General features: G+C 40.5%; 1 long non-coding RNA gene across 1 annotated transcript in view; it reads right to left on the bottom strand.

Annotated features, from left to right (window-relative positions):
- Positions 1-433: 433 nt before the first annotated feature.
- Positions 434-15,057, bottom strand: part of LOC309451387 — a 30,805-nt gene continuing 16,181 nt past the window's right edge. Inside the window, exon 3 of the long non-coding RNA XR_014186244.1 lies at positions 434-940. This is a non-coding gene — a long non-coding RNA (uncharacterized lncRNA). The remainder of the gene's footprint in view (positions 941-15,057) is intronic.

The following is a 15,057-nucleotide window of genomic DNA, read 5'->3' as shown; positions in this document are numbered from 1 at the left end:
AAAACATAGGAAACTGAGGGATGACCTTGACTTCCCTATCATAAGTATCAATATCAGTGAGTTCTTCCATTCTTGTGTGCTAGAATACATATTTTCTGTGTTCAGTCTTTCACTACTGATGTAATAGTAGAAGCTCTTTTTGTTGCTCTTGATGTTCCTGGCAAGTCTCTGCTTTCATTTTCTGCACGGTGCCTTTTTTGTGTTGGAGCTCTATGATGGGTTTCCTGTTTTGTCAGGCTGGCTTCCTGATATGTCTGCTTAGTTTCCTGAGTGTAAAGGTGGACTGTTATTGTGCTTGAGGATGCTCTTCTTAAAGGCCGGCCAACTTTACTGGGATCCTTTTTCCTCTGAGCTGATGCTCATGATATCTCACCTACTAGTTCCCTGAATGACCCAAAGTCTGCTCTCCTGAAGCCCAGGGTGTGTGCTCTGTTACTCACTTTGCTCCCTCCTACCACCTCAGGACCTTGACTCCACTGTTTCATAGTCACTACAGCATCAGTCACTGTCCATTTGCCCTGCTTGGTCCATCCAGTACCTATGTAACAAATACCTACACACAAGAAGTTTTCCTTGTTGCTCTCCAGCAATCTCCTGGATAGCTAGCATCCCAACATGGTAAATTTACTGATGAGAGTGGGGATCTGTAACACACAGCACATTCATTACAAAACCACAATGCACACGACTACAACTGTTTCAACTACAACTTTTTAAACTACAGCTACTTCAGCTACAACTGATTTGTGTGCTTACTTGCTTTCAACTGGTTGTTGTCAACTTCTGATGGCAGGCCACTACACTCCTCAGCTTCAAGGCTCTCGTCTCCTTTGTGAAACTTCTCAAACCACCACTGCACTGTACGTTCATGAGCAGTTCCTGAGCCAAATGCGTTGTCGATGTTGCGAGTTGTCTCTGCTGCTTTACAACCCACTTCGAACTCAAATAAGAAGATTGCTTGAATTTGCTTTTGGTCTAACATCATTTCCATAGTCCAGAATAAATTTAAAATAAACAGCAAGTAATAAGTCAGTAGCAAAAAAACATAAAGAGAGAAAAGCACATTAAAATAATGTATACCGTAACGACATTTATTTAAGAATGTATTCCAATATCAAATGGCAAATTTCAACAATGCAAAAAACACAATGCCTTTTGCACCAACCAATACCTTGTTGCATGCACTCTCTTTGAACAGCTAAGTCTATTGTCTTCATTAAACTCTGATCAGTGGAAATACCACATGGCAAAAGCCATCATCTCCTAGACAGTCATTTCCTAAGCAGTTTTTGGGCTTTAGCAAATTTAACATATTCAGTTCTATTTGCTGCTTGATAAGATGCAAGTCTGAGCTGTAGAACACTGGCAATGGGCTTGGCAAGAAAATATTCTGTATTTTTTGTGTTAATATGAAATTCCAGGTAGTTACAGCATGGACAATGTTACAGTAATATAGTTACAATTAATAAAATACATTATTAGTTATACTAAGGCCTTTCTGTGACTGAAATGTCTGCATTCCTCAGCAGATAAAAGTAATCTGCATTACCCGAACAGCCCACAGTAGGCTTTAATTTAAGGCATTGTGAGTTTTGTTCATCTGTGAACATGTGGGGTGAGTGCCTCAAGTAGGCTGGCTGTGTTGATCCTTGCCAGTGCATCTCAGTTACCTTTGCTTGTTGTGCTAATGGCACCTCAGTCTTGTCCAGATTCATTTTAGCCTTCAGAACTTAATGGGCTCCCAAAACCATGTAAGTTATGTGGTATTCTACCCCTCCTGTCCCTCCCCCTCTTCTTCTTTTCTTTTTCTTTTTTTTTTTTTTTTATGGGCAGGAGGGCAGTCTGCTATATTCAGCCATTTATCTTCCTCACAACAATTTTTCTGAGAAATCTGCCATACTGGTGGTGTACATCCACTTCTTTTGATAATTTTTGAGATTTTTTTTTTGCTACATTTAAATAGGAATCAGATGTGGTCACTCAGACTGCAGGGAATTTCTGCCCAATCTGTTATTTTATTTAATTTGAAAATTACACATAATCTCCATTTTCCTTGTCAGACTTCCCTGTGTTTTTGGGCATCTCCTGGTCAGAGATCAAACTGTACTTGTGATGTGGTATGACCACACATCCTGAAATAGAAAGCCTGGAACCTGACCAAGGCTCAGTCCCGGAGGATCAACAAATCTGTTTTCATTTTCCACAAAGAAGACAAGCATTTACAGGTGGATGTTTGTGGCTGTAGTGTTGACAGATGATGCGGTAAGAGGGCTGAGCTTGGCAGAGAAGCTGCATTACAAAAGCAGGTGGATTTGCAGTGCCTGTTTGTTCAATACTGCAGAGTAATGTCTCAATTCGCATCATGCAGTTGGTTGTGGCCAAATTATTTGTGTCTGTGTAGCTGTACAGACCCTGCTGGGCTACCCAGATCCACTTGTGGACAAAGTCTCCATTGTCTTAATATAGTTCTTTCTGTCTGATGTAAAATTGAACTAATCCTTTTTGAATCAATACTGGGACATATTTGGTATTAAAGAAAATTTATTCAGGGCATACCAATTATTCAGATTTGTGTGTAACATAAGATTCTTGCAATAAGGGAATGACTTCATGTGGAACAGATCACCTTTCTGTCTTTTGAGAGTGGGATTCTTTTGAGCTAATTTGGATATGTGGCTTACAATTCGCTTGCCACAGAGATGTAAATATTTGACAGGACACCACTGGTAATGGTCTATGATTGTCCTCATTTAGTTTAAGGAAGAAAAAAAAACAGGAAAAACACAACTTTAACTCTCTCCTCACAGGAGTTTTGAGAACAATAGTATTTTTGTTTTCTCTGATGCTGGGAAAGAGCTCAGGGATAATTCATCAACTTGCTCCAAAAATAACTGCTAATCTCCATTCCCTATAGCCAAACACTTTCATGTGCTGTTCTGTGGGAACACCATGAGTACCATAGTATTGGGTCAAAACCAACCTATAGTAAATTTCCTCAGAGAATGAAAATTGTGAATGTGAATTGGCGGAACCATAAAAGAAATTTACCCTATTAAGCTGCTTAGATCCTTCACACAAAAGAGCCCCAGGAATCCTTATGCCTTGGAGCTAAGACTGGATCAATGAAATAGAAAGGAAAAAGCTTTACATCTGCTGCCATATGGAGGCTAATGCAATGCTAGCAAAGCTATTATGAACAGGTTTCCAGGGTGGTGGGTGTGTAGGAGCCAAATTTATTTTTTGACTAATACAGAGCATTTAAAAGGCTGGAGTTTTAAAGGCATAGCTGAAACTTGCATATCAGGGTGAAAATGTTTCACAGTAACAGGAATAAGACAGAATCCTGGTAACTTCAGAAGACTATAGATCATGTGAAGCACTACTCAGAGTTATTAGTCTTTGAAATTTTCCTTCCTGCTTATGTTTTCAACAGCACGTAGCTGAGGGATACAAGTTATGCCAACTTTCCACTGAGAGTGAAAGATACCTTTTGTGAGATAAGCTATTAATAGCCCCTGATTCTAAGAGTTCTTTATTTTGTTGTTTTATAGAATTACTTACATTGTGTATTATGTGTTATTTACAGTTTTATTGGAATCTCAGAACTAGAAATGGGTAAATAACAATCCACATAAGTTGTATGCCAAAGAAAATAGTAATTATTACACAAAGTAAACTACTAAATACAACTTGACTTCAAAGGAAAATAAATAGTTTAAAAGCAATATTTGTGTGCTCTCAAAACAAACTAAATAAATATGAACAATGTTCAGACACTTCAGAGGAATATACATTTAAATAGAAACAATACATGCTTTAAGAGAAGTAACAATATGGCGGCTGATTTTCTCTTCTTGTGAAACCTTATTCTTATTTAAAGCTTTGCATTAAGGAGAGACTACTTCAGCATTGGGAATTTAAATGCAGTTTGTTTGAACTTTGTTTGATTTCTCAGGTGTCTAAGAATGATGTCCACAAGTACATACATGCTTGCAAAACTGGTTGAAAAGTGATCATTACACACACAGCAATTTTCTCTGCAAATCTAGAGTGTTTTATATAAAATTGTCTTCTGGGACAGTAAGGACCTATTGAAAATTTGTTCTATTTCATATGAAGCATATTACCCTCAGAAAGCACTGGTATAAAAGTTCCTTGGTGAAACTGAAAGCATATGTACACCCTTTTTAGCTAAAATGCTAACACTGTTCTGACATCCTGCTTATTATTCTGGAGTTTTTCAATGTTTTATGGCATGTGGAATATGCAGTTATAGTACTTTGATTTGCTGTAGTATACGTATGTATTTGAAATGGCATGGTGGCACCTATTGCAGTTTTAAGGTGACTTAATAGGCACTTCTCTGTGACCACATCTGTAGATGTGACTCATCAGTAGAATTTCATTAACTGATAGCACCAAATTTACAGGTAACACCAAATTTGGAAGCACTCCAGAAAGCTAAAATGTCTCCACTGTATCCGACAGTATTTCTGCTGTAACCCACACAGAGGTTATTACAAAACACTATTTCTCCACAGAAGCTAGTATTCTGGTGCATACCCACACTGAGATATCCTTTAAAAGAGACGATTTGAGACAGCTCCTGTAAGCCACGCCTTGAACAGGAGCCTAATGTGTCTTTCAAGGTGTCCAAGGTGTGACACTTGGAGATCTATCTAGCCAGAATTCTTGAAAGCTTTTGCAAATGTTGACTTAAGTGACTTTTAACAGGGATGTAGCAACTCAGGAAAACAGGGATGTGTATCAGTCTGATTTCCACATCTGCTACTTTCACACAGTGGCAGGTTTGGGCTTCTGCAAATGAATTATTTGCATGCCAATCCAGTGTTCTTGCTGTGGAGCCACAGAAGATGTTTATTTTACTTGTGATTTTAGAATTCATGAAGGTCTTTTACTCACAAGTCATTTGCCTCAGACTCTTTTCATAAGTATCTGTCTGCTTGTTTTGGCAAGTCTTTAAACTCTCTGTAACTTAGTCCACTTTAAAAGCCTTGTAAGTGTAAGCAAATACAGGTAATTTTCATTAAGATGTCAGTTTTCATTTCCAGAAGTAAGATACCTTCAGAAAAAGCACACAACCACTGTTGAGACGAATGCAGCTTGAAACATGATGAATATGCAAAATCAGCAAGTCTGCAAAAGTATTTCCTTCATTGCATTCCAAAGGCACCACAAGCCTAGAGAGAACTTCATGTTACCTGCCTCTTTATTTCTCAGCACTAGATTTGTCTATGCATATCTAACTCCTTCCAGGTGTCTGATGTCATCAGTTTCTAACTTCTGTTTTTCCATTTTGGTAGTCTTACTACTGTGGAATAAATACTGAGGAGGGCAAATTATTGGAACTAACTATCAAGGATACACTTATTGAGACAAAAAGTTATTTGCACATCTTCAGCATACGAGAATGTGCAGCAGGGAAAGAATCTGCCCTACATGGTTCCTCCCTCACTTCAACCTGGCCTGTGCTCTTGGATGGTAGCGTATTTGGGAAGCCCAGTGTGCTGGCATTAGGAAGTATTGGGGACTGGGTTGTGTGAAGGTACCGTGGCCAGGCCTTGTGTAAAAGGCAGGTACAGGAACCAGATGGTACAGCTGTTGTCAATTAAAAAAGATCAATGTTCAATTCCATCTAAAATGCTAGTTACTAAAGCAGAAACTTGTTTTGTGGATGAACTTTGCTCATTATAATATCATTATAATACCAAAACACACCTCCATCCCAAAGGATACCTGCCTCCCACATGCCCCCTATTCACTCTTAAACATACTCTGTTTTTACCTTAAAAATTGAAGTGAGAGTTTTTACACCAAACACTAGAGTCACTCAAGCTCCACCAAACGTAGAAAATAGTATAAAATACCCTAACAATAGGGGAAAGTTGGGGAAGACACCATCACTGAGAAGTCAAAGAAACAGCATGACAGACTGTTGGGATCAGTCAATGGGCTGAGCCCATCTTCTCCACCTAGAATGATGATTTTGGGTAAGATTTGCACATTTGATTATACCAAGTATTTCCCTGGGACACTTAGACTGTGTGCTTGTATTTGTTATCCCATTAACAGTGCTATATAGTCACCTTAGAATTTATATATATTTGGTACCAGTACTTATTTTTTGCAACTAATGTGTTTTTTGTAGCTAAAGTGTTTTTTGCAGCTAAAGGGTGTTTTTGCAGACTGTATTTTATCAACTGCCATCTGAAAGAATGTGTATCTGTTGCTTTAATAAACTTCATTACTTTTGCATCTAGTCATGAGAATTTCTCCTTGAATGTGCTCAGACTTATAGTACATATTACACTATTAATGAATCTGTGCAAGTGCGTCAGTTCAATGGTCATTACTACCCCTGCACTATCAGTGAATCCATAAATTGTATGAATTCAACATGATGCTGGACTGGCTGTTGAGCATGGTTGGACTTATAGTGCTGACTTGAGGTCACTTGATGTAACTGGGCATTACTCATGGGTTCAGCTCAGCTGCACCTAGCTCCCAGTGAAAATACTGAGGACAAGCTAGAATGCAAGGGAGCTTAACTTCTGTTAAATTGACACTCTTAATGCAACAACTACAAATAAAATAATTAAGAGAATTTGTTTATGAAGAATAAAGTTAGCATTTACCTGGGCTTGAATATAAGATAATGATGATACAAAATGGAATGCAGGTATAGCAGGGAAAACTGTCTATCCATGTTCACTTGCCAGACTGTCCTGCCATTTTGAGTAGCAATGTATACTCCCTTGCATTTTAATCTATAGTAAATAATAAAAAAATCCAGTGATGAAGACATTGGTCTATGATATGGATACATAAACTGCATTGCCATTTTCCTGCTGATCATCTCACTACATTTACCTCTTCTTTTAGAAAGCCCCAGCTGCTAGGGAGAAGATTAATTTCTCTCCTCAGCTGAAGAGGGCCTGCTGTACTGAGTTCAAAGTGAGAATTACACTGGACCCTTCTAAAAAGCAAGTCTAAGTATGGATTTATGTACCTAACTTTAGTTGAACATGTTGACCTAAGAGACTGGGACAAGGACATGTATTATGACAGTGGCAGAATCAGAGAAGGACCCCAGGAGCCTTGGTGCCCTGCCATTTCTTTAATCCCTACAAGACTGATTCAGTACTCACAGTACTCCTCCTTGTAAAAGATTAGCCCAGCCCACCTGTGCTAGTTCACACAAAATCAGTTAAATCTGTTTCCAGGCATTGTACAATCCTGAGAAGCAAATTTGCTGTTATGAATGAGTCTCTTCATGGCATTGGATCACTGTTTTTACTGTGCTGATTAGCAGAGACTGGATAGTTCAGTTACTCTTGCCACTGGATAAGTTTGATCACTTGATAATCTGGAGATGGGAAGTTGCACAGGCAGGGAGACTCTCCTTTGATAGCTGGTGTTCAGTCTGTAACTACTAAGGGAGACTGCCAAATCTATCCTGAGCAATGCCAGTGATACCTCCCCAGGCACTTTAACTTCATTCACTGTACTCCATCAGTGGTTATGTCATCATAGGCCTGAAAACCCCTATTGGCATTTTGTAAAATAAGCATTTGTGGATGCTTATAAAGAGATTTAAGTTACATACATGATAATATGCCAGCCCTAATTGTACCCCTCTGTCTGTTCTCACCTTTTATAATTCTCTCTTAACCTCAGTTACATCATTTTAACTACTTTGGAGTCACCAATTTGAGACTGATGTTAATCACATTTATGCTTCTTTTGGTTCTTTGAGTGACTCGGCCATTTTCCTAAGCATCCTCCTTCACCCCCACCTACCTTTGATGCTATCAACACTTGGCTTCAATTCCACTTTCCTCATTATAGTTCCAATACTGATGAGTATGCAGGCAACTAACTGGGCTATGCACTTTGTGCCCCAAGTAAATGTAGTAATAATAAAGTAAATGTAGTAATAAAGTAAATGTAGTAATAATAAAGCTATGTCATAAAGATCTGAATGGGAAAAGATGTAATTTACTAGAACTCCATGGAAGTATTCATTTTTCAGACTATAATTGTCTTTTCTTGCTTCTTTTTGCAGTACATCTAAGCATCCTATATGTCTTTTATATATTTTCATCCTTTCAGAACCTCAGCTTAATTTACTTGTTTGATGCACCTTCGAATTTTTAGCATTGTTCATTCTGTTGGGCTTCCACTGTTGATAACCTTCCCATTACCCTGTGTTTTTAACATCACATTTTATTTTTTTAGTCTTACAATTTATGATTAAGGCAGATTTTAAACCCAGATAGCCACCAAGGAGTTTACTGAAAATTTGTCAGATTGCACTGTACTCTTGGGCCTTTGGATTCTCAGTGCAGTGGAAATTGAGATCTTTGCTTCGCCATCCAATTCTGTGTCCACAAGGTAATGGCAATGGCATTTCCAGAATATTCACAGTGCTGTTTCACTAGACCTCCTCTCTACTGTTGGTATCTCACCAGAAAGAAGCTGTGCAAGGTCCTTTCGCACACAGTGAAGAAAACCTTCTTTTAAGTGTGCTCCAGCTAGGCACACAGAAGGGAAATGGATTTTTTTTTTCCTGGGAAGAGATCCAGTGGTCAGGTATCTTTCTCGAGTGGTCAGTTTTCAGCAAGTAATTGAATGTTGTCTTGTTAGCCTGTTCTCTTCCTTTCTCTCCTGGTAGTCAAGCTGTTTGTTGAAGGAGGTGAGTTATCTCATGGTTACTTTTGCACTTCACTTGATTTATCACTTCAACATTTGGAAAGCATAGTAGAGCATAACTGCACTCAAGAGTGTAGTTTAATATTGAAAACTTTTCTTTCCATTGCTACAAAGGAACTAACTTTTGCAAGAAAAAGGAAATATGCCTAAGAGCAGTGTTTTGAAGAACGTGGTTACTACAGCTCATAAAATATGAAACAAAGAGCTCCATGAAGTCTGATTTCAGGAGCAAAAAAACCCCAAGTTACATCTAAAGTATAGCTAAAAACCTAAAACTGTATTTGTGTCATCTTCCTAATTTTAAACTGACAGCTTTATACTTGAGAATTTTTCACTGTTCCAGTCCACAGAAACTGGTTGATACTTAAGTAGACAGCCTGTTAATAAGGCCTGCTAATGCTGAGACCCTATTTTTCAGTTGCCTCTTAGCCACATTAGGGTTTAGATAACTGTGAGGCAAATTTGTGCTACAGATGTGTCTTGGTGTTGTTGTCTCAGACTCTGTTCTACAGACTTTCCTGGTGTCATCAGTTTCATAATGACAAAACTATGTTTTCATCCATGCAGCTTCTTTCATTTGTGAGAGGAACAGGGGACAGGTTTTATTGCACTAGTGCCAGAGGTATTTTGCTGGAATAGGAGTGACTTGTTGGTATAATATAGCAAATGTTGTATAAGGTGAAGCTTTCTGTGGCAGAGATGTCTGCATTGTAACCTGTTTGCAGGGTTAATACTAACACTGGCATCTTATAATTTGTTTTGATTCACTTTGCAACCTTAACCTTCTTCCCATGTCCTTTGAAAATTAAGAAACTGTTTCAGATCAAAAGTGCTTTTTCAGTGGAAAAGCACAATCTTTGACAAAAGGAGAGTTTAAGAGTGGAAGTTCTGCCATGTGAGATGGGCTCACCAGAGGGAAGAGGGATCGTACAGGGAACATGGGCACCTCATGGTAACTGAGCTGGTGTGTAGCATAAAGGCATACTGCGAGTCTGCCAATAAATCCACTAATTAAGTGCCTCTACTTGCCTAAACGCCAGCTAACAGGTCATATCTGCCACTTTCTGTTTCTTCCCCAGGGCTATTCATTAGGTACAAACTGGGATGATAAGCTGAGATCCGGGGTTCAGTTTAGGGGACCCCTTAACTTGGGGCACAAAGTGCATAGCCCAGTTAGTTGCCTGCATACTCATCAGTATTGGAACTATAATGAGGAAAGTGGAATTGAAGCCAAGTGTTGATAGCATCAAAGGTAGGTGGGGGTGAAGGAGGATGCTTAGGAAAATGGCCGAGTCACTCAAAGAACCAAAAGAAGCATAAATGTGATTAACATCAGTCTCAAATTGGTGACTCCAAAGTAGTTAAAATGATGTAACTGAGGTTAAGAGATAATTATAAAAGGTGAGAACAGACAGAGGGGTACAATTAGGGCTGGCATATTATCATGTATGTAACTTAAATCTCTTTATAAATGATGGTGAAACTCTCACTGACTGTAGCAGAGCAAAATATAAACAATATTGAGCATTGCATACTTGCAGTTAAGACAACAGAAGAGGGCCAAAGACACATAAATGCAGCATTTATGTAGTCTAACCAGAAACCTATGGACATACCTGTGGACAGAAGATGACAAATGCTAGTTGTTTGCTTTCTGGAGGCTGATTTTATAGCTAACAGGTAATGAAGTTAAGTACTTCTTCCAAGTGAAGTTACCAGAGATGCAAAGATGCCAAAGCATAGAAAACAATATAACAGTCTCAGGGCATCATGGCATCTGAACTGCGGAGAAACTATGATCTGCATTTTGTCATTCTCTACTTTAGTTTGTTACACCCTGGGAAAAATACCAATGTTTTATTATTAAAGCAAAGGGTGTCTTCACCCCCTATACTTGAGGCTGTCCATCCCATAATATTCTGAAAATTCTTAGTCTAAGTACAGGTTGCATTAAGGTCATTACAAATAACATTATAAAAGAATATGAAGTAATGAAACTGTATAATGAAATGAAAATGAAAGAAAAATCTATAGCATTTCTACCTAGTTTTTTTTAGTGTAACTCTTACTTGTTTCAGTGTATCGGTGCAATTCCCATGGAAAATGACACTGATGTGAACCTTTTGGTTGTAATATCTCACACTGTTATTCCAACAGACACTTAAGATGTTTTGTGGCTTTGTATTGGGCATCCATCACTTCCCCTTGCACAGCAAAATTAACCCAAGTGCTGTGTGGAGTTGGCTGTAAATTCAGGTTCTGGGACTCTGCCCTCTGGCAAAAAAAGACAGGATTGAGTGGCCAGACCTTTCCTTAGATGCAGGTAGGTACTGCTGCCAGCCAGGGCACAAGCAGGGGACTGACCATGGATGGTGAGACCATGAATGAGTCAGTTTTGGGACAGCCTTTTGGTGATGGCCTGCTGGAGATTTGATTTACACAGCTGGCAAGCCAGTGGAAAGTCCTACCTGAGCAGCTCTTCGTCTGTGTTTGTTTTACAACACAATGGGGAAATTTTCATGATGTTTGCTTACCCACAGCCTAACCAGCTTAGCTGCCTTCATTTCAGTTTAGGCTTTGGCAGTCTCTCAAAGGTGCTAAGCTTTATTGACTGAGCTACAAGAAGCGGAAAATAAATCATTGCTTAGGTTTCTAGCCTGGGCTTAGATTTGATGAGTCTAGTGCACAAGAAATAGGGATAGGGTAAGTTGTGAAAGATTACAAATATGATATCAGTGGTATTTCTATGGAGATCATGAGAATGGCACAAATGACTAGGGAGTGTACCAGAAGCTTTTTGTTGATGCTGTATATGGAGATTTTTTAAGATGTCTCTCCCGTAAACCTTTACTGAAAATAAGATCATGGGAAGGCAGTGGCGAGGTAAAGCATGGCTCTGTTGTCTACCTTTTGACACTGGCTGTGACCTGCTCAGGATTCCTGCTTCACTTGCTCGTGGTGGCCAGACCATTGCTTCCCTATCTCCTTCTTTTTTGTCATCTTCTTACAGTGATGCAATGCACTACAGAAGAAGGACAGGAAGAATTTGTCCATGTCCCCCTACTGTGATGGAAGGAGGGGCTGGCCACTTGGGAAGAGTATAAGGCTGTTGTCAGAGGATGCAGGGAGGTAACTAGGAAAGCTAAGGCCTCCTTAGAATTAAACCTTGTGAGAAGAGTCAAGGACAACAGAAAGAGCTTCTTCAAATACATAGCAGATAAAACTAACACCAGAGGCAATGTAGGCCCACTGATGAATGAGGTGGGTACCCTGGTGACAGAAGATACAAAGAAGGCAGAGTTACTGAATGCCTTCTTTGTCTCTGTCTACTCTGCTGTTCTCAGGAGCCCTGTACCCCTGAGGCCCCAGAGGAAGGCAGGACAATGGAGGAATTGATGAGGACTGGGTTAGGGACCAATTAAGCAGTCTGGACATCTATAAATCCATGGGTCCAGATGGGCACTGAGGGAGTTGGCTGAAGTAATTGCTGGGCCACTCTCCATCATCTTTGCTAAGTTGTGGGAAATGGGAGAGGTGCCTGAGCACTGGAGGAAAGCAGATGTCACTCCAGTCTTCAAAAGGGGCAAGAAAGAGGACCCAGGTAACTATAGACCAGTCAACCTCACCTCTATCCCTGCAAAGGTGATGGAACAACTTATCCTTGGCACCATCTTCAAGGCATATCAAGGATAAGAGGGTAATTAGGGGCAGTCAGCATGGCTTCACCAAGGGAAAGTCATGCTTAACCAACCTCATAAACTTTTATGAGGACATAACGAGGTGGATAGATGATGGCAGAGCGGTGGATGTGGTCTACCTTGACTTCAGTAAAGCATTTGACACAGTCTCCCACAGCATCCTTGCTGCTAAACCAAGGAAGTGCGGTCTGGACGATCGGGTAGTAAGGTAGACTGGGAACTGGCTGAAGGAAAGAAGCCAGAGAGTCATGGTCAATGGGGCAGACTCTAGTTGGAGGCCTGTATCTAGTGGAGTGCCTCAAGGGTTGGTACTGAGACCAGTACTATTCAACATATTCATCAATGACTTGGATGAGGGAATAGAGTGCACTATCAGCAGGTTTGCTGATGACACCAAGCTGGGAGGAGTGACTGACATGCCAGAAGGCTGTGCTGCCATCCAGTGAGACCTGGACAGGCTGGAGAGTTAGGCAGGGAAAAATTTAATGAAATATAACAAGGGAAAGTGTAGATTATTGCATCTGGGGAGGAACAACCCCAGGTTCCAGTCTAAGTTGGGGAATGACCTGTTAGAGAGCAGTGTAAGGGACAGGGACCTGGGGATCCTGGTGGACAGCAGGATGACCATGAGCCAGCACTGTGCCCTTGTGGCCAAGAAGGCCAATGGCATCCTGGGGTGTACTAGAAGGGGGGTGGTTAGTAGGTTGAGAGAGGTTCTCCTCCCCCTTTGCTTTGCCCCGATGAGACCGCATCTGGAATATTGTGTCCAGTTCTGGGGTCCTCAGTTCAAGAAGGACAGGGAACTGCTGGAGAGAGTTCAGCACAGAGCCACAAAGATGATGAAGGGAGTGAAACATCTCCCTTATGAGGGAAGTCTGATGGACCTGGGTCTCTTTAGCTTGGAGAAGAGGAGACTAAGGGGGGACTTCCTTAGTGTTTATAAATATATAACAGGTGAGTGTCATGAGGATGGAGCCAGGCTCTTCTTGGTGACAACCAATGGTAAGACAAGAGGCAATGGGTACAAACTGGAACACAAGAGGTTCCACTTAAATATGAGAAGAAACTTCTTCAGAGTGAGGGTGACAGAACACTGGAACAGGCTGCCCAGGGAGGTTGTGGAATCTCCTTCTCTGAAGGCATTCAAAACCCACCTGGACGCCTTCCTGTGAAACCTTATCTAGGTGTTCCTGCTCCAGCGGGGGGTTTGAACTGGATGATCTTTGAAGGTCCCTTCCAGTCACTAGCATTCTGTGATTCTGTGATACATTTAACTCGCACATTGAATGTATTTGGTTTCATTCATACTACTATGAAGGCTTTCCACTCAGGCTTTAGAGCAGCCCTGCAGCCATTAGCAAAAGTAGTGTAAAATTACAAATAGCCACAACAATTTTGTAATTTATGATTTAGAAAGTCAGCTTGACATATTCACTGCTTAATTGTTTTATTTTAGCATTCTCTCTATAAAGAGGGAGCCAGTAGACACTCAAGCCCACCACTGATTTTTGTTTCTCTGATAACCTTGGTGCTGCTATTAAATAGCCAGGAATTAGTCAGTGCTTCTGGCCTGACTCCTGTCTGAGCAGATGAATGTGAATGCACCCAGCCCCTTTCCAGCCTGCAGCTCTTTCATAGTGACGCTGGTGTGTGCTCTAGGAACAAAAGCAGACAAAGAGTTGGCTTGTCTGCACGCCACCGCCTTTTCTTATGTCCGGATTTGGGCACAAGAGTGATGGAAAGACTTCCCATGCTTCTGGCTCCTGTCTTCCCTTTGTGCAAGGGCTCTGCTTGTTTCAGCTGTAAAATTAGTCATGCTTGTAAGCTCTTGTGCCAAACCAGTGGGTTAGTGACTTTGGGGAGGTTACAGTCATGAACTGTGGCTGTTGTTAAAACAAAATGAATGGATTACTGGCTGCTTACAGGCTCAAAACTGAAGACACATGCAGAGCCCACTGGGCTGTTTGTTTGCTTTTGGGTGGCATTTTACCTGGTGCCAGAACCTGGAAATTCTGCTTGCTCTTCTCCCCCTAATCAAAATTTAAAATTAATTCTTACACTGTAGGCAGTGGATTTTGTATGACTATTGATTGATATGTCCCTATCTTTTACCTGCTGTTATCTTTTGGAGAAAAGATAGGATTCTTTATTACTCTCATGTTTGAAATGCCTTTTGGAGAGGTTTGTCATGCTCCCTTCTATTCCTGCTTTTGGCCCTGGAAGTCAAGCCCCATCCCCATGCCACTCTAGTATATCTACCTTTTCTTTGATTTAATTGTGGAGCGTAAAAACGCCTCTCTCTTTGCCTTTCTGTGGTCAGAATTGTTTTAAATTACATCGCACTAAGAGGATATCAGAGCATAGAGGTGGAGTGCAGGGGAAGCCAACCTATTGAACATTAATGCAAGGACGACAAAAGGGCCATATGGGGCTCTGGTCACACCCTGGCTATTCAGGGAGTTATCTGGTGCTTCACAAGTGCTGGTGGCAGAAATAATCCTGTGGACCATCATTCTAGAAACCACAGTATAATTAAAATGTGCATTTAACTGAGTCCCCAAAGAGGCAAATGATAAGAACAAATGAGCTGCAAAGGTTTACATTAATCTTTGATGTGCAACCTATT

Source organism: Streptopelia decaocto, assembly GCF_964273445.1.
Source record: "Streptopelia decaocto genome assembly, chromosome: Z".
Classification (NCBI taxonomy): Eukaryota; Metazoa; Chordata; class Aves; order Columbiformes; family Columbidae; genus Streptopelia; species Streptopelia decaocto.
This window is presented reverse-complemented; position numbering and strand designations above follow the sequence as displayed.